Source organism: Megalobrama amblycephala, linkage group LG6 (assembly GCF_018812025.1).
Source record: "Megalobrama amblycephala isolate DHTTF-2021 linkage group LG6, ASM1881202v1, whole genome shotgun sequence".
In the NCBI taxonomy this organism is placed as follows: Eukaryota; Metazoa; Chordata; class Actinopteri; order Cypriniformes; family Xenocyprididae; genus Megalobrama; species Megalobrama amblycephala.
The window spans coordinates 27156018-27174785 of record NC_063049.1 but is presented as its reverse complement, the minus strand read 5'-3'; the positions used below and the strand labels follow the sequence as shown (position 1 = coordinate 27174785).

The window sequence follows — 18768 nt, the reverse complement described above, 5'->3', positions numbered from 1 at the left end:
GAAATTTATATATATATATATATATATATATATATATATATATATATATATAATATATTTCATTTATGACCTAAGTATATGTACATTTAATAAATACTCACAAAATGACACCAGCGGAGGTGGGTCAGACAGCACATTGATATCTGATTACTTTTATGAGGTGACTTTCGCCCCACCTCGGTTTTATTTTCGCTTTCTTCATGGTGAAATCCTCCACATTACCCTCCGAGACCATTAAAACATTTTCTCATTGTGGGTTGGCCCTGATGACATTAAAATCCAGTCTTTAGGACAAATGGGAAATAGCAAGGAAGTGAAAGACAGAGCAAAGAAGGAAGAGAGGGAGGGAGGAAGATTAAATGTTATTACAACAGAGGGACATCCAATAGGAACATATGGCGCTAATGCTATCAGATTTCCCAGAGCATGCTGGGAAAGCACGTCGAGAGTCTCTTCTGATTGCACGGCGCTAACAATACATTGACAATCTCATTTACACAGAGCCCCGCTTAGAGAATGGTTATCTAATGAAGTCATATGCATTTATTTCCTCCATGTGTCTGAGGTTTCTGGCTCTGCAAATGTAACCAAGAGCAGGTGCACTTTGAAGGGAACCGAATGATATAAAGCGGACGGGTCCATTTATAGGATTTGATTATTTAAATAAAAATGCTCAGTGCGTTTAATATTTCTCCGCTACAATATATCAAAAGTCATAATGACACATTTTAAATGTTAAAAAAAATCGTGCAGCACCCATCAGCTAAATCACTTTGGGCACTGATATAGCTAATGTGTATAACAGACAATCTTTAAAAATATCAGCCAAAATTCCTTCTGCTTTCAGTCCCAACCAACATACATCACGTACGACTGCAATCACTGAAAATATCCTTAGAGCATTTCTAAGAAATAGCTGTTTTACAGTAATACTGGATGTAATTAAATACCTGCTCGAGTCAGAATCTATGCGTTTGACTGTGCACATGGTCATTTGTGCTACAAAAAGAGTAACAGTACTGTGTTATCATCTCCAACTGTTGCTAGGAGCACACAATTCATCTATTCAGTTGTCATGGTGATATTAATGTCTTTTTTTCCCTGCTGCAGGTCATTGATTTGTTGTTATAGAGAGTATTTTTGTGGCTTTTGTGTTAAACGGCAGTAATTACAATGACAAGACCCTCAGGAACAGAACGAATCGGACTGCCTAAAGAGGACAATCAGGATTTTCTCACCGCAGTATGAGTGTTGAAGAGCTCCCAGATGTGATAATAACAAAAGCAACAGACGCACACAGAAACCAGTTGAAGCACCAACCGACAATATCTTTCTCATAAATGCACATGCAGATCTGTTCTCTCACTTGGCAGATGCTGAAGCTTCAAGGGGGGCAATTATCCATTCCAGATGAACACACACACATACACCCGCATGCGGCGGCACAGATGCCCTACCACGAGTAGGCATTGTCACCACGACCTGCCAGCCACCTTTGGCTCAGAGGACGCCAGAAGAGCAAATGTCACAGTGTTTCATGCCACTCTGGTTCCACAGGGGCCATTAATCATGTGGCACCCAAGGTGGACAGGAAGTGTGACTTTGCAAAAGGTGAGGCCTGTAAGAATGAGTGATGTGATGCTGAATTGGATGAGGAAGATAAGAGACAGAGAGAACATCTTAAGAGAATGACAAACAAAAAAATCAATTAAGTAGCACTGGCTCCTATAAGGGGAAAAACATAGCACCAACTTACTTTTTTAAGCACCACAAAAGAATAAACGTGTTTTAATTTTGTCATGTGTTGTCACATCTGCCCTCCTTTTACAGCATCAGCATTTTCATCCATCTTGTGAATGTCCTGGGAACTAAGATTCACTTAAAGTAGGAACTGAATTGCTTTTCCAACTTGTATACAGTCACAAATAACTTGCCACTATAGTTTGGCCTCCTCCTAATGTTTCCTATAAACGTTGTCGTACGTCTTGCACACACCCAATCCATTTTTCTTCAGTACTAATATTTGAGAAGTAAATTTGGTGAAAGGCAGCTCTTCACATGCAATTAAATGGGCAGTGTTGAATTTAATTCTTAGCTCCTTCCATTCTTTCTTATGTAGACACCAGTTAAGTAAAAATATAAGGATCATGTGTTATAGTGCATATATTTAACGAAATGCCCCTTTCTACAGTTATTTTTCTAGCTGACTAAGTTTATGAGCATTGAATGGCTTTTCTGAGGTAAATTTGACATTATGTGAGATTATTGTTCTTTAGCTGTTTTATGCAAGCTCTTTCCAAGGTCGAAATGTTGATTGAGCGATCTGTCAGGCAACATTAAAGAGCACCAAAATGACATTTATTGCTTGTATTTCGTTATAAAATTGACAGAGTTTGAAAGTTTGTTAATTGTTTACTAAAATTAACAAACACATTAAAAGTGACATATTAAAGGTGACAGTTAAGTACAAATCTTGCTGCAATTGTGGATGGCTGCGCTACAAATAAGTTCAGGCGGTAGCCCAACAGAAAAGATTAACTAGCAAAGATTAAAAGATATTGAGAAAAAGAATCCATTTCAGTATCAATTAAAAATGACAATTGTTAATGACTAGTTTGTGTCCACACAGCTTAGGTTCATCTGTTGTAGTTTATGTGTGCACGAAATAGACACTGCATTCCTGCACTTTTACAGTACTTGGATTTTCATTCATCGACACGTCTCTGTCATTTTCTATATCTTTTATGATTGCACAGCCATCAGCGTTGCTCGATAGAGATGAAGGCTTTGAAGAAAAGCCTGATATTTTTCATTTTGACTTGTGTTTCTGATGCAGAAAGCTGATCCTCACTGTCCCCGTGCGTATTTTGGCATTCAAACTCAGTGAGTTTTTTTTTTTTTTTTTTCCCACAGCAACTTTGCTGCGAATTGTCTCATTTTATTACAAAAGATGTGATGGGCTACTCATCACAGAACATGCAGGTAAAAAGGCATGCAATTTTTAACCATATCGTAAATTTATATTGGCGATCTCAGCAAAAAATATCACTTACAAATTAATATTTTTGGTCGCAAATGCGACCATTTTAGTCACAGTCTGGAGCCCTGGATAGCAAAACATGTTTCAAAACTTTCTTTTCATGAGTCCTGAAAAAAAAAAAGAATCACGATTTCCACTAAAATATTATTCAGCACAACTGTTTTCAACATTTATGATAATACGAGATGTTTCTTGAGCACTAAAGACTAAAGACTGGAGTAATGGCTACTGAAGCTTGGCCTTCACAGCTATTTTCAGCTTTGCCAAAAGGAATAAATAACATTTTAAATTATATTAAACTAGAAAAAGTTTTATTTTAAACTGTAATGATATTTCACAATATTACTGTTTTACTGTATTTAGGATCAAATATATGCCTTGGTGAGGTGGAGTCTTCTTTCAAAAATATATATCTAAAAAAAAATCTTGAAAATAAAAATGAGTAGCCCATTAATCAACATATTTTTATGATCTTAGTTTATTTTTGTTTTGTTTTATGGGGAAACACAACAGCTGCTTCAAACACGCAAGAGAAGACAAGCATGATGCATATCTGCTTAAAATAACCATGGCCAGCACAGACCCAAAATGACTCAACCAAATCAAAAAAAATAGTATTAGTATTAGTATACTTGTTAGTAACCTGACACATGATCTCAGGTATAGGACAAAAACAGTTTCAGAAACAAGTTTACTGATACTTTTGCCAATAATGTATTGTTTATCTAAAAGGAATAATTCATGCTTTTTCAATTCAATGTTTTTTTTTTTTCATGCAACTTTTTCCATATTAACACATTTTTATCCATTTTGTTATCATAGAAACTAGTTGTTTCTGTAAACATTGTAAACATCTGAAATTGCAGTGTATTAATGTTTTGATATTTAACATTTGTCTAAGGCAAATTTACATTTATGCTATATGTTAATTTTGTAAATCAATAGCATATCAATTAGGGCTGACCGATATATCGGATGCGATTGTCACGCGCAGAGCCGTCGATCACTGACAAGCTACGCAATATCACGTTCATTATCGAAGGCGATTCATCTGCGATATGAATGCGATATTGCGTAGCTTGTCAGTGATCTACGGTTCTGTCTATTAAATGCCACTCCATTTGAAAGCAGGTGATGGCGATTTCGCGGTAATCAGGGAACCGGCTTTACTGACGAAATGCGCGTGACAATCGCATGCGATATATCGGTCAGCCCTAATATCAATGACCATAAAGTGTTTCAGTCTGATGTGTCTAATGGTGCCACTTCTCAGAATGTTTCACTGCAAAAATACCATTTATGTGACCTTTTCCCTTCATGAGCTACATCACTGTTGATGTCACACTTTCTCAGCGATGACAAGTTTTTCAGAGTTTACCAAATGAGGACAGACCATGGACTTTGTTTTTGTATGAATATACAAAAACAAAACAAATAATACAGACTAAACTAACCTTAACCCAAAACACTATTATAACCCATGTTTATTTAAATAGAATAATTATTATTTTCAATGTTTTTTAAAAAAAAGTCTCTTATGCTCACTAAAGCTGCATTTATTTTATTTTAAATACAGTAAAAACAGTAATATTATTATAATATATTATTACAGTTTAATAGAACACATAAATACATGCATAAGGCCCAGTGTCTAACAAAAAGATCCTGTCAGCAACAAATGAGTCTGTCCATCCCATGAGAATATCTTCCACCCTAGCAACCAGTCTCGAAGCCGCGTGTGTGTGAATTTTCTGTCCTGGCTCGTGTTTCTAGTGTCCAATCACAGTGCAGTATGTCAAACATCAGTCTCTGTCAGAGCAGCGTCCTTATCACTTATGTCCTGTTTAAACCTACAAAAAGCTGTCTAGAGAGAGAGAGAAAGTGTGTGTGAGAGAGACAGAGAGTGAAAGGTGGAGTAGGACAAAACAGACAGATGCCTGACGAGGAGAGAGAGCGAGAGAAACTAGATAAGACAGAGAGCAATGGAGGCAGGGGGAACGATAACAGAACGAATTTCAGTGCAAGCTAAATGCAACACTAAAGACAGATGGTTCGGGGGGACAACAGTATTGTTAAAAATGTTGTGTCATTTTTATCCTTCTTTTTCCTATCCTGGTTTAATATGCTGAAAAAAAACTATACATAACCCATAGGTAGCTTTACTTCCTGAAGAGTGTTATAACTTTGACATGTCTGACAAGTGATTAATTAGACAAGCAATTTTGTCAGAAACTTGGATTTCATTTCCGTTTCATCATGCTCGGGGCAGAGCTACGGGTGGGCCTGGGTGAGCACATCTGTTTTCAACATTAATAATTTAAGAAAGCTTTCTTGAGAACCAAATCGGCACATTAGAATGATTTTTGCTGAATTAAAATTCAGCTTCACAATCACAGTAATCAATTACTGTTAAAAGAGTTATTTTAAATTAGTATAATATTTCAAAATATTACTTCAAATCAGATCAAATCAGCAACCTTGAGCAAGAGAGACTTTTTGTGTATATATACATGCACAAATAACTGAATAAAAGTTCAATAATACAAAAATGACTGAATAAAAGTTAAATAATATCTCACAGTTTGTGTTATAAATATCGAGATAAACAATATGGCATTGTTTGTGATCTGATTTAAATGTCATAAATGTTCTAAAGCAGTGCTTTATTGGATTTTTCTACGGCAGATGCCTGTTACACCACTGATTTTACTGGAGAAAAAGGTCAAGAGACTCTAAATATGGAAATCCATTTATGATCTTGAAGCCTATCTTCTCTATATAATGATTGGGTGAGCTCACAAAAGGGCGGGTTTTGCAAAAAATGGCCAAAAATGTCAGTTGCAAAACTGACAGCACTTGTAATTTAAAAACACTGTAGTACATAGAGTGCTCGGAGTCTGACTGGCAGTTAATGGAAGCCTGTCATGACTCATAAATCATTTAATTTGATCGTCATAATCTTGTTTCTTGTGTATTGTTATTTGTAAATATAGTAAAATGATCATTTTATTCATCTCATTCCATTATTTTTATTTAGTAATTTCACTGTTGAGTGAGAGTTTGTGAAGCTTTTCGAAGCAACAACAAAGACTAAACAGATATTGGTACTTTGCTAAAATACATGGTAAGTATGCTTTTTAAAAACTCTTGAACACACACACACAAACAAACACACACACACACTCCTGATTGCTGATCAGAGTTTCAGCCCTCGCTGTAAAGTGTGGTGTCACCCCAGTGTGAGGTGCTTTACGGCAGGATGCTATGTGCACTTAATCTAGTTCATGCCCAAACAATTCCTCAAGGTCTCCATAACTCCTCCTGAAGGATCTGCATTTAATGCATGGAGTGCATTCACAACCATGTGTGAATGTGACTCCGTGTGCCATGAGGAGGTCTTTCTACCCCCAGTCCTGCCATTTTTCATGCAATGTTTCCGCATTAACACCCCACCGGATGCGCGCTACCCCTTTCCACCCACCCTGCATGGCTAGGGATGTTGCGGGCGGGACGTGCCCCGCGTATGTAAGTGTATATTACCGTAGCAGGGTATATACACCAGTATAAGATCAGTAAATTACACAGAGAGGGAGAGTTGAAGCATCTGTTCTGGTAATATAATGACTACAATAAGAAGGATCCTTGTACCCTCACGTACCTGGGCTGTTGTCCATAAGCCTCCTGGTGCATTCTGGGAAATGATACATGTATAAATTTGCACTTGCGGAGATGGAGAGAGATACAATAACAAATAAGCTGCTTCCTGTTGAGAGGTAAAAATTGGTAAGTTAGAATTGCATGAAAGCAGGGAAGAGCGAGTTTTTGTTAGTGCATATCTGCATTTCACTTAGATGTTGTAGATGTAAGTCACTTCTTTTGCTTTTTCTATGCCGTATTACCCTCTTTCTTTCCCTTATCTAACACTTAAGAAATGTTTGACAATCACTGTTTGCCTGGGAATCGAATGGCAACAGTCAAACAGAATGGACTGAAGTTCAATGCTCAAGTCTTGTTGAGGAGCTTCTCCTTCATATCTGGTGAATTGGTCAATGATCTAAGGTATGTTTAAAGTATGAAATTGATTTGGAGCTGATCCTATACTAGCAGTTAATAGCAGTGCCATCCCAGAGCATCAACAGACCACATATGGCAACACTGCGGTCCAATAATAACATGAAAATGAGTGAATTAAAAAGACCTGATGAGTAGACAGATGGCAGCAGGTAATAGCCAGTGTGTCTTCAGGTTTTTAGTCTGCTCCACAAAGTCGTTTCGAAGCTAACGTCTGGTAGCATGCCACACACTCTCCATTATGACAGCAGATATACCCTGTATTACTGTACATACGTGAATGCTGAACAAAATGCTGGTCATCGTTCCTCCTGCAATCTCAGTTGAAGAGTAAAAGAATCAACACTTTCAGCTTTCCCAAATCAATACTTTAGGCTCTGTGATATGAAGTCATTTATAAAAACTGATAGTTCCAGGGCTGAATGTTGATTGGTCAATAAAGCATCCCAGTGTGATAAAATATACAATACAGTACCATCTATATATATATATATATATATATATATATATATATATATATATATATATATATATATATATATATATAAACAAACAAAGTTACAAACTTAAGTTCTTAAATGTCTTAAAGTTTAAGGTTTTGAGGCTGACAAATGTTGTTTGGATTCTTTTTGAAGAATGTGGGGTAAATTAGAAAAATCACAGTGTTCTTTCATCACGGTCCAATTTATATTGAAATATAATGAAATACAACAATAATACAAATGTATACAGTTGACATTTCAAACATTGAAATTAATGTCATTTAATGTGTCTGGAAATACATGATTACTTTAATAAATGCATTTATTAAATAATGGATAAATAATTCTCTTATGATTTTTATGATTTACATTGAATATCATTAAAAATAAATTCAATTTCGTTAAATTCAAAATTGGGTAGCACTTTAGTATAGGGAACACATATAAACTAATAACTATGACTTTTCCCTCAATAAACTCCTAATTTACTGCTTATTAATAATAAGGTAGTTGTTAAGTTTAGGTATTGGGTAGGATTAACAATGTAGAATAAGGTCATGCAGATAAGGCATTAATATGTGCTTAATAAGTACTAATAAATAGCCAATATTTTAGTAATATGCATGCTAATAAGCAACTAGTTAAAAGACCCTAAAATAAAGTGTTAGCCAAAATTGTATTAAAATTCAATTTGCAAATTAATTATATAGGCTATTATTCAGAATTCAATTGGCCCATAACTGTACAGAAGGATGGTAGCCCACTTAATGAATTTGCTTAATAGTGTTTTAAAGGTGCCCAAGAATGCTTTTTCACAAGATGTAATATAAGTCTAAGGTGTCTCCTGAATGTGTCTGTGAAGTTTCAGCTCAAAATACCCCATAGATTTTTTTAATTAATTTTTTTAACTGCCTATTTTGGGGCATCATTAACAATGCACTGATTTACACTCGGCGCCGCCCCCTTAAATCACGTGCTCCCTGCCACACGAGCTCTCGACTATATTACAGCGCATTTACAAAGTTAACACAGCTAATATAACCCTCAAATGGATCTTTACAAGATGTTCGTCATGCATGCTGTATGCATGCTTCGAATTATGTGAGTAAAGTATTTATTTTGATGTTAACGTTTTATTCTGAGTGAAATTGAGGCTGTCCTCCGTGGCTAACGGCTAATGCTACACTGTTGGAGAGATTTATAAAGAATGAAGTTGTGTTTATGCATTATACAGACTGCAAGTGTTTAAAAAATGAAAATAGCGACGGCTCTTGTCTCCGTGAATACAGTAATAAACGATGGTAACTTTAACCACATTTAACAGTACATTAGCAACATGCTAACGAAACATTTAAAAAGACAATTTACAAATATCAGTAAAAATATCATGCTATCATGGATTATGTCAGTTATTATTGCTCCATCTGCCATTTTTCGCTGTTATTCTTGCTTACCTAGTCTGATGATTCGACTGTGTGCAGCTCAAGACGTTAATACTGGCTTGTGTAATCCCTTGAACATGGGCTGGCATTATGCAAATATTGGGGGCGTACACCCCGACTGTTACATAACAGTTGGTGTTATGTTGAGATTCGCCTGTTCTTTGGAGGTCGTTTAAACAAATGAGATTTATATAAGAAGGAGGAAACAGTGGGGTTTGAGACTCACTGTATGTCTTTTCCATGTACTGAACTCTTGTTATTTAACTATGCCAAGGTAAATTCAATTTTTGAATCTAGGGCACCTTTAACTAAATGTTGTATACACTAATTATGTACTAATTCTGAACTTATTAGGACCATTAAAGGATTAGTTCACTTTCAAATAAAATTTTCCTGATAATTTACTCACCCCCCATGTCATCCAAGATGTCCATGTCCTTCTTTCTTCAGTCAAAATGAAATTAAGGTTTTTGATAAAAACATTCCAGGATTATTCTACTTATAGTGGATTTCAATGGCCTCCAAACGGTTGAAGGTCAAAATGACAGTTTAGTGCAGCTTCAAAGGACTTTAAACGATTCCAGACGAGGAATAAGGGTCTTATCTAGTGAAACGATCGGTCATTTTTGAAAAAAAAAAGTAAATGTATATGCTTTATATAAACAAATAATCGGCTTCCAAGTGGTTCCCCCAAAACTGCACTTTCGTATTCTTCAAAAAGCTTACGTTGTATGTCCTACGCCTTCCCTATTCTACTTACGGAGATAAGTAGATAAGACCCTTATTCTTCGTCTGGTATCGTTTAAAGCCCTTTGAAGCTGCACTGAAACTGTCATTTTGACCTTCAACAGTGGAGTCCATTGAAGCCCACTATAAGGACAATAATCCTGAAATGTTTTCATCAAAAACCTTAATTTCTTTTCGCCTGAGGAAAGAAGGACATGGACATGGGGGTGAGTAAATTATCAGGAAAATTTTATTTGAAAGTGAACTAATCCTTTAAGATTTGTATTTATTTATTTATTTATTTTTGCTCTGTTACATTTCCGCCCCAGTTCTCATTACTGCAATGCTTCTGGCTTTTGTAGTTAGGTTTGTTTGTAATTATCATTATTCTCATGACATTCACTCACTGTATATACCTGCAAAACTGAATTGATTTAAACAACGAATATTAAGAGCTTTTACAGGTTGTAAACATAGCAAAGCTGCGTTAATTATTAAAGAACACTTTAAAGTGGTTGTTCTACTATATAATTTCAATGTAATTTTCTAGGCTGACTTTCATTTTCCCCTGAGTGATTTTCAAGTGGTGTATCTTAAACATAATTGAAGGGTTCTGGATGTTTTTACATTACTGTTTGCAGGTAGGTGGAGGACAGATTGGAGGCTTTTACTGCAAAAGTTCAGCTCTCCAGGGAAAACTAATCAGAAAACCTCTACTCCTCAGATGTTCAGATTCATTTAAATGACTGAGATGGAAAATAGCAGATGTGGAGAGTAGTTACACTTTCATCCATATTACATATATTATATATATATATATATATATATATATATATATATATATATATATATATTTATACAACAGTTACTTCTGGTCCTTGAATCTGATTGGCTAAGAGGTCTTTTCAGCCATGTGATTTTCTACCAGTATCACGTCAGGAACAGTTTCACCATTTATATCCCTCCACTTGCAGCATTTCTCACAGCGAGCATCTTTTTACAAATACTACTATTGCTGTGTCACAGAATGTAGTTTTAGGCGAGAATGTAGTTGTTTAAAGGTGCCCTAGAATTGAAAATTGAATTTACCTCGGCATAGTTAAATAATTAGAGTTCTGTACATGGAAATGACACACAGTGAGTCTCAAACAACATTGCTTCCCACTTCTTGTAAATTAGAGTTTTGCAAAAGACCTCTGAAGAACAGGCGAATTTCAACATAACACCAACTGTGACGCAACAGTCGGGATCATTAATATGTACGCCCCAAACTTTTGCATATGCCAGCCCATGTTCAAGGCAATAGACAAGCCAGTATTAACGTCTGGCACTGCACGGCTGAATCATCAGACTTTATGCAGGTAAGAAAAATGGCGGACGGAGCAATAATAACTGACATGATCCATGATATCATGATATTTTTAGTGATATTTGTAAATTGTCTTTCTAAATGTTTCGTTAGCATGTTGCTAATGTACTGTTAAATGTGGTTAAAGTTACCATTGTTTCTTGCTGTATTCATGGAGACCAAAGCCATGTCATTATTTTCATTATTAAACACTTGCAGTCTGTATAATTCATAAACACAACTTCATGCTTTATAAATCTCTCCAACAGTAATGTTAGCTTTAGCCCCGTTAGCCACAACTACTATCAAACTCATTCAGAATCAAATGTAAATATCCAAATAAATTCCATACTTACATGATCTGATATGCTGCATGACGAACACTTTGTAAAGATCCATTTTAAGGGTTATATTAGCTGTGTGAACTTTGTTTATGAAATGTATTATAGAGTCGTGAGCTTGGGGGCGGGGAGCGCGAGCATTTAAAGGGGACACGCACAGAAACAGCACATTTTTAATTATGCCCCAAAATAGGGAGTTAAAAAATTGAATAATAAAAAATCTATGGAGTATTTTCAGCTGAAACTTCACAGACACATTCAGGGGACACCTCAGACTTATATTACATCTTTTGAAAAAGGGTTCGAGGGCACCTTTAAACTTTACATCTGCGGTTTATTTATAAAGATAGCACCTATTTGAAAATTTGCTTCAATGTTATCGGAGATGTGAGCTCCAGGGTGTCAGCGACTGTTCATAGCTCACGTACCCTGCCGAGAACAGCCTTATAAGTATAACTTAAAGTGTTTTGTGTAAACAGAGTTTACACAATATACCATTGTTTGTCACACTTGAGTGTCAAATGTAATTGGCAGTGTATCATCTTTTATTTTCAGTCTTTCTGAAAAGCCTGCGTCGAACTGTGTCTTGTTTAAAAACGAATCCGAGGTAAAATTAACTGAACAAATTAACAGTGTCTTACTGAAGCGATCTGACTGGAACTTCGTTAAGAAATAAAATTCATGATGGTACTTTTGGTACTTTTGGTATGGTAAAAAAAAAAAAAAAAAAAAAGGAAAAAATTTTGTATAGATGACAAAGCTGTCAAAATGATTTTTTTTTTTTATTGTGAAAATAAAACCTGAACATAAGTGACTTTTCAGCCTCGTCAGCCCACAATCACGAACAGATAAAGTCTTGAGTCTTAAACACTGCCTTCACCCCTCAGCACTGTGTCTGTCAACAGCTGCCTGGATGTTAATTATACATTGTGACTCTTGTGGGGTGGATGGGGGTCACACCTGTCTATGTGTGCTTTAGCATTGCTAATGCAGCGATAATTAGGAAAGCAATCTGCATGAAATCAGTCACTGAATTAACAATGCTTTTGTCTTCCTCCAATTGCAGTTAAGAATGCTGTTAAGTGAGCGTTTGGCATTGATGTGTCGAGGGAGGTCGACATGTCATGAGCTTTGTCACGCCACTCGTGTGATGTGTGCTTTGCCATCCCTCTTTCTTCTGTCTTTTGGCCATCTGTCTTTTATTCTCTCCCTTTACTCATCTATCTATTACATCATTCATCCTGTCATTGTAAGATTGTGTGACGGTGGGCTGTAAGTCATAAATGAATAAGTATAGGCACATGTTCACCCGTACACGTACACATTTTTAAAGGAGCAGTTCACCAAAATGAAACACCCTCAAGTTGTTTCAAACTAGCCTATTTAAATTTGATTTGTGAAGATGCATTTCACCAGGATTGATATCACCAAATCCAACAACAATCAGACTTTTCAATGTTTGTAACAATGCAATTTCTTCCAGATTTTTTTTTTCTTTTCTTTTTTCAGTGGCTCTATCTGCAAGTTACATCATTACAACAGTAGGTGACCTCAAATGAGCGAGTCACTCATTTATTTAACTGATTCGTTCAATAACACTGATTCATTCAGGAATGAAACAAGTGACTTGTTAAATTCGGAAACGCATAGTAGCATATAACTCTTACTATTTTTGCCATATAATGATATGGTAAAAATAGTAAGAGTAGTATGCTAGTATGTGGATTTCAGCATGTCTTCATGAATCATGAGTCAGTGAATAATTAACTTAAACGTTAATGATTCAAACGTTAATGATCCAAAAACACGGATTCATGTTGGAGAAGTGACCATCTTTCAACAAGTGACTCAGAATCAGAAAGAGCTTTATTGCCAGGTATGTTTGCAGGTTTTGTTTTAGTGATAGAAGCTTCCACAGCACAATCAGAATGACAGTGACAAGACAGATAATAATAATAATAATAATAATAATAAAAAAAAATAAAAAAAAAATAGAATAAGTAAATAGGAAATAATATATTATATGTGAGTACAGTTCTTGGAGAGTTTATATATGATTCATTGAATCATTCACTCAAACGATTCATTCAAACACAGATTCACTCAAAACAAGAAACAAGTGACTGTCTTAATGAAAAAAGTCATTGAATTATTCACTCAACTGATTTGTTCAAAAATGCTAATTCATTCAGGAAGGAAACAAACAGCTGTCTTTTTGAATGAGTTTCTAGATTCAAAAACATGCATTCTGAAACTAAAAAAAGTGGCCGTCATGTATGAGGCATTTAATCATTTACTCAAACTATTCATTCAAAACACTTATTCATTCAGGACTGAAACAAAGGACTGTCTTTATGAGTAAGTCACTGCATCAATGACTCAAACGATTCATTTAGAAATGCTGGTTTATTCAGGAACAGAACAAGAGACTGTGAGTCATTAAAAAAGGACTAAAATATGAACGTTTATTGATTGTAGATTGATATTCACTGTGTTTTTATAGTGTTTTTTGACCTTTGTGGATTTTGATATCCCCTGGTCACAGTATGCTTTATTTCAAACTTCTCCATTAGTGTTACACCAAAGAAAGAAAGTCATACATTTGGAATAATGTGAGAGTAAGTAAATGAGCCAGAACTTTTATTTCAAGTTAATTGTTCCTATAATTCTTCTGTTGCTCAACGTGGGATCCTCGCAGTGGGAGAAGTAGCACAGAGAAATCTATTCAAGGAGGCTTGTACTGTATTAGTGGCTTTCTGCATCTCTCAGGAATGGATGTGAATATCCCTGAGATGAATTGTTGCCACTCTGTCAAAACAAATTTAATAACAAATTCTCCCTCTCTTTCTTTCAACATCTCATTCCATCTTTCTTCCTCAATAATAATTGGGGTGAGGATTGGGGGTGAGCTTTTGAGAGACAAGAGTAGTTGTAATCAGCATTGTCTCTTCTGATTTGAATTCAGGTTGTTGGAAACAGCTGCACCCAGATGGGCAGAGAGGTTACTCCCTTCTCTCTCTCTCTCTGTATCTCTTTTTTTTTTCTCCTCAGAGGAGCACTGATATTTCCGCCTGGCTGCGTGCAGGAAATGCGCCTTACATCCGAGGAATCAGGCATGAAACGCTCGCTGCTTTCACCAAACCCTGTGCAGCAGAGCAAAGGATTGTGGGATGCATTGCACGACAGGAAGACAGGAATAAAGACAGAAGGTAGTGATTATGAGCTAGACGGATGAGAGAGAGAGAGAGAGAGAGAGAGAGAGAGAGAGAGAGAATGTGAAAATCACAGCAGACAGTGTCTTCATTTAGCCTTTTGTCTAAATGCCAGTTATTCCCATTGCAGAACCTTGGATCGGCCTACCGAGAATCATTCAGTCTATTCCTGTCTAATTTTAATTCATCTCTCTCTTTCTCAAAGAGACGTGTAGACTGCATTACCGTAAGCATGAGCATCTTTAAATGTCATTGCCCATCGATGGCGGCTATGGAGCTCTGTCCAGGCAAACAGAATTCTCTTTCTTCACTCAGATCTCCTCTACGTACACACAGATGTTTGACTCTCTCTAATAAACAAACACACTGTCCCTGGCACAATCATGAATACAGCACAATTTGGTGTCCCATAATTTTATTTTAAAGAACAAATCTCTTTTTGTGAAACCTATTAAATATTTATGGAAGCCTGTTTTAACATCAGAAAGATATTGTGAGGCAGTGTTATTTTCACATTATATACTATTATAGAAGTTACTAATAACTGCTAAATGATGGCAGATCACTTAATGAAACGGTTCAAATCAATGGCTGTTACACAAGCCAGTTAAAATCAAAACATGCATTCATATTTGTCCCTGAGGTAAGAGGGAATGAAAACTACTATGGTAGTCAATGGGGGCGAGATCTGCTTGGTTACCAACATTCTTCCAAATATCTTCCTTTGTGTTCAGCAGAACAAAGAAATTTATACAGGTTTGGAACAACTTGAGGGAGAGTAAATGATAACAGAACTATCCCTTTAAAGTTTAAGTCAGATTCTAAAATATAGTTAAATTGTGACAGTCCCATTGTGAGATATAAAGTTGAAATAATGATAGTCACATTTGTATTTATTTATTTATTTTAATCTAAGGCATATATTCAATGAAACTATATCTGATTCTAAACAAATCAAATGTCTGTGGCTTGTCTCATAACAGAGGCCTCGACTATATATCATAAGGTAACAATTATTTCATTTATCATCATTTGTATAAATTGTCCTAATTTGTATATATTTAAGAGTTTCAGGCACCATTTGTACTCACGGAAAGTTTCTTTATGTTAACTTGAGTGCATGTTTATATGTTTACATATTGCGTCCACGTCTCAGGTTGTGCTGTCACCTTGAACAAATCATAGTGGTGTAATAACCTGGGCTGCAGATCTACAACAGCTCTCTCTCTCTCGCTCTCTCTCTGTGTGTGTGAGAGAGTCAGTATAATACCTGGTTCTGTGTCAGGTTAGGAAATGAATCAGTGTAAGCCCAGGCTAAGCACCTCTCTCTCTCTCGCTTTCCTGCTCCGTTATCATATTACACCGCTGATAGATGTTCCCTCCAACCCTGAAGCTAAAAGATTAATTTGTTTAAGCAGAGCCCACTGCGTTGTCCTTGGAAGAAACCCTCTCTCTCCTATGAGTGTGCTTTAGGTTTAAGCAAAGAGAATAACATTTATAGGTTTTATAGTATTTTGAATGAGAAAACAACAAATTTGCCCCCATGGTGCAACACTGTAATCTGAGAAAGGTTTTCCATTTGCAGAGAATTACTGTTCACAGAAAGCTGAAAGCCTGAAAAAGTGCTCAACAAGGAGAATCTCTGCTGGGGAGAACTGGTTTGAGTGCTGACAAGGAACAGAAAAATTGCTGAAAACATGGTAAATGAAACTGCTTTAAAATAATTCCTCTTCTTGCCACTGGATGATAACCCTCAAAGATCCCCAAGCATTGATATTGAGTTGTATTACCCTCTTAAACATGTTTTTAGGAAGCCACTGGTTATAAAAAATCATGAAAAAATCATGATGTTTTTGGATATTTTCTTTTAGGCTGAATTAAAAAAAGAAATGTTGGAAAATTGCAACATTGGCTTTTAAGGCTGCAAAATTTCAGCACTTTTATAATTAAGGGAAGGCTTGTGAAGCCTTCTCTGAAAGCTAGAAGGCTCAAATTTGGATACATTTAGCTCAAAGCAGACCACTGCATATTAAAGTGCAGTTGCACCGACCTCTGTAAAAGCCTTCTCAGTAAGCAAGTGCATTGAAACTTCAGTATGTTCAATTAAAAGCAGCCCTCTAGAGTTTCTTTAGGGTATGCTGAAAATCATCTGAAAATTATCTATGATTTACTAAACGAGCTCTAATGCATGAGTTTCATTTAAAGACCCACAGCTGCATTTCTGCATCATTCAAAAAAAAAATGTATCTTATTTACAAATATGCACTGTTTAAAAGTTTGGGGTCAATATTTTATTTATTTATATATTTTATTTTATTTTTAAAGAAATTGATAGTTTTATTCAGCAAGTAAATTACAAAAGATTTCTATTTCAAATAAATGCTGTTCTTTTGAACTGTCTATTACATCCTGAAAAGTATGTTTACACAAAAAATATTAGGCATCACAACTGTTTTCAACATTGATAATAATAAGAAATTTACATCATATCATGAATATAATCATATCATCATGAATGATTTCTAAAAGATCATGTGACAGTGAAGACTGGAGTAATGGCTACTGAAAATTCAGCTTTGCGTCACAGGAATGAATTACATTTTAAAATATATTACAATAGAAAATAGTTCTTTTAAATTGAAATAATATTTCATAATATTACTATATTTTTTGAGCAAATAAATGCAGACCTTGTGAGCATAAGAGACTTATTAAAAAAAAAAAAAAAACTTACTGATCAACCCCAGACTTTTGAATGGTAGTGCATATAACAAATTTTCTAACACATTTGCTATGATCCATGTACGTGTGTGAGCTGCTGCTATATATATAGTTTAAAATCTAGCCATTAAAAAAGATACTGTTTAATTGCAATTTTGCCAGTGTGAGTCTCTGAAGGTTATATAGAGAGACACTGCTATCACAGGACATCTTCTCTTGTTATTGAAGAGAGCAATGTCACTCATGTTATATTTTCTGATGAAATTTTAAGTGTCCTGTCAGAATCATTTCTTAGTGTCCAAGCCCTTAAACCTAGTTTAGGTTCCTGTCAGCTGTTGACAGTGATCGTCTCATTCTCTCTTTTCAGCTACTAGGTGAGTTTTTAAGCTTTTTCATTCATCTTTTACAAATGGTTCCATTGAAGGGTGTCAGAATCAACCAGCATGACTGGATATGAACTGAAACTATTATTTTATTATTATCTGCAAAATTTGTCAATCTATACTACAGTCCTTACTGTAGTTCACACATGTCACTGAAACATAGCTTACAGAATACAGACTTTTTCAGTGTTTCCTTATTGAAGCAGACAGCACACAAGTAGATATAAATAAAGCTGTCTAATGTATGTGAGGCTTATCAAATCCCAAGACTGCATATCAGTCTCTACAGAAAACTGTTCTCTCAGGTTGTCCTCCTGTTGGCAAATAAAAACAGCACACTCACAAATTAAGATGAATAGAGCGATTAACAGTACGACAGAGCGAAAACATTTTCATTCCCTCTTACCTCAGGGACAAATATGAATGGATGTTTTGATTTTAACTGGCTTGTGTAACAGCCATTGATTTGAACCGTTTCATTAAGCGATCTGCCATCATTTAGCAGGTATATTGGACAGCACTGCCTGCTACACTGTGCGGTTTTGATATTGAGCATTTCACACATCGATTGAGCCTCTTATGGTGCATCGTACTGAAAATCTTTACAGGCAAAGGAAAAGGTCAAGCACTGACTTTGATACATCAACTAGGTGAGGGAAAGGAGGGGAAATATGAGTATGAACTGTGAACTGAAGTGCTCCCATTTACATATCACACTAGCATGTAACACACAGAGAGAAGCATCACATCCATTCAAATCCAATCAAAATTTGGAGCCAAGCAGATTTAAATTCAATTGTTTGTTTGTTTTTTATGTATATGTACAGTACATACACAGTATCATTCAAAAGTTTGGGGTCATTAAGATTTACTGTAAGGTCAGTAAGTTGTTTTTTTTTTTTTTTGTAAGAAATTAATGTGATCTCAAGAGTATCCGTATGTTTTTACGTAAATATACTTAAGTTTCCACAGACACTAAAAAGGAACAATATTAACATATTG

At 35.6% G+C, this 18768-nt stretch overlaps 1 long non-coding RNA gene across 2 annotated transcripts in view; it reads right to left on the bottom strand.

Moving 5' to 3' along the window:
• Positions 1-4689: 4689 nt before the first annotated feature.
• Positions 4690-18768, bottom strand: part of LOC125270236 — a 120343-nt gene continuing 106264 nt past the window's right edge. For both annotated transcript variants that reach the window (XR_007185304.1, XR_007185305.1), the window contains exons 5-6: positions 6699-6803; positions 4690-4904 (exon numbers count right to left, since the gene is read on the bottom strand). This is a non-coding gene — a long non-coding RNA (uncharacterized LOC125270236). The remainder of the gene's footprint in view (positions 4905-6698; positions 6804-18768) is intronic.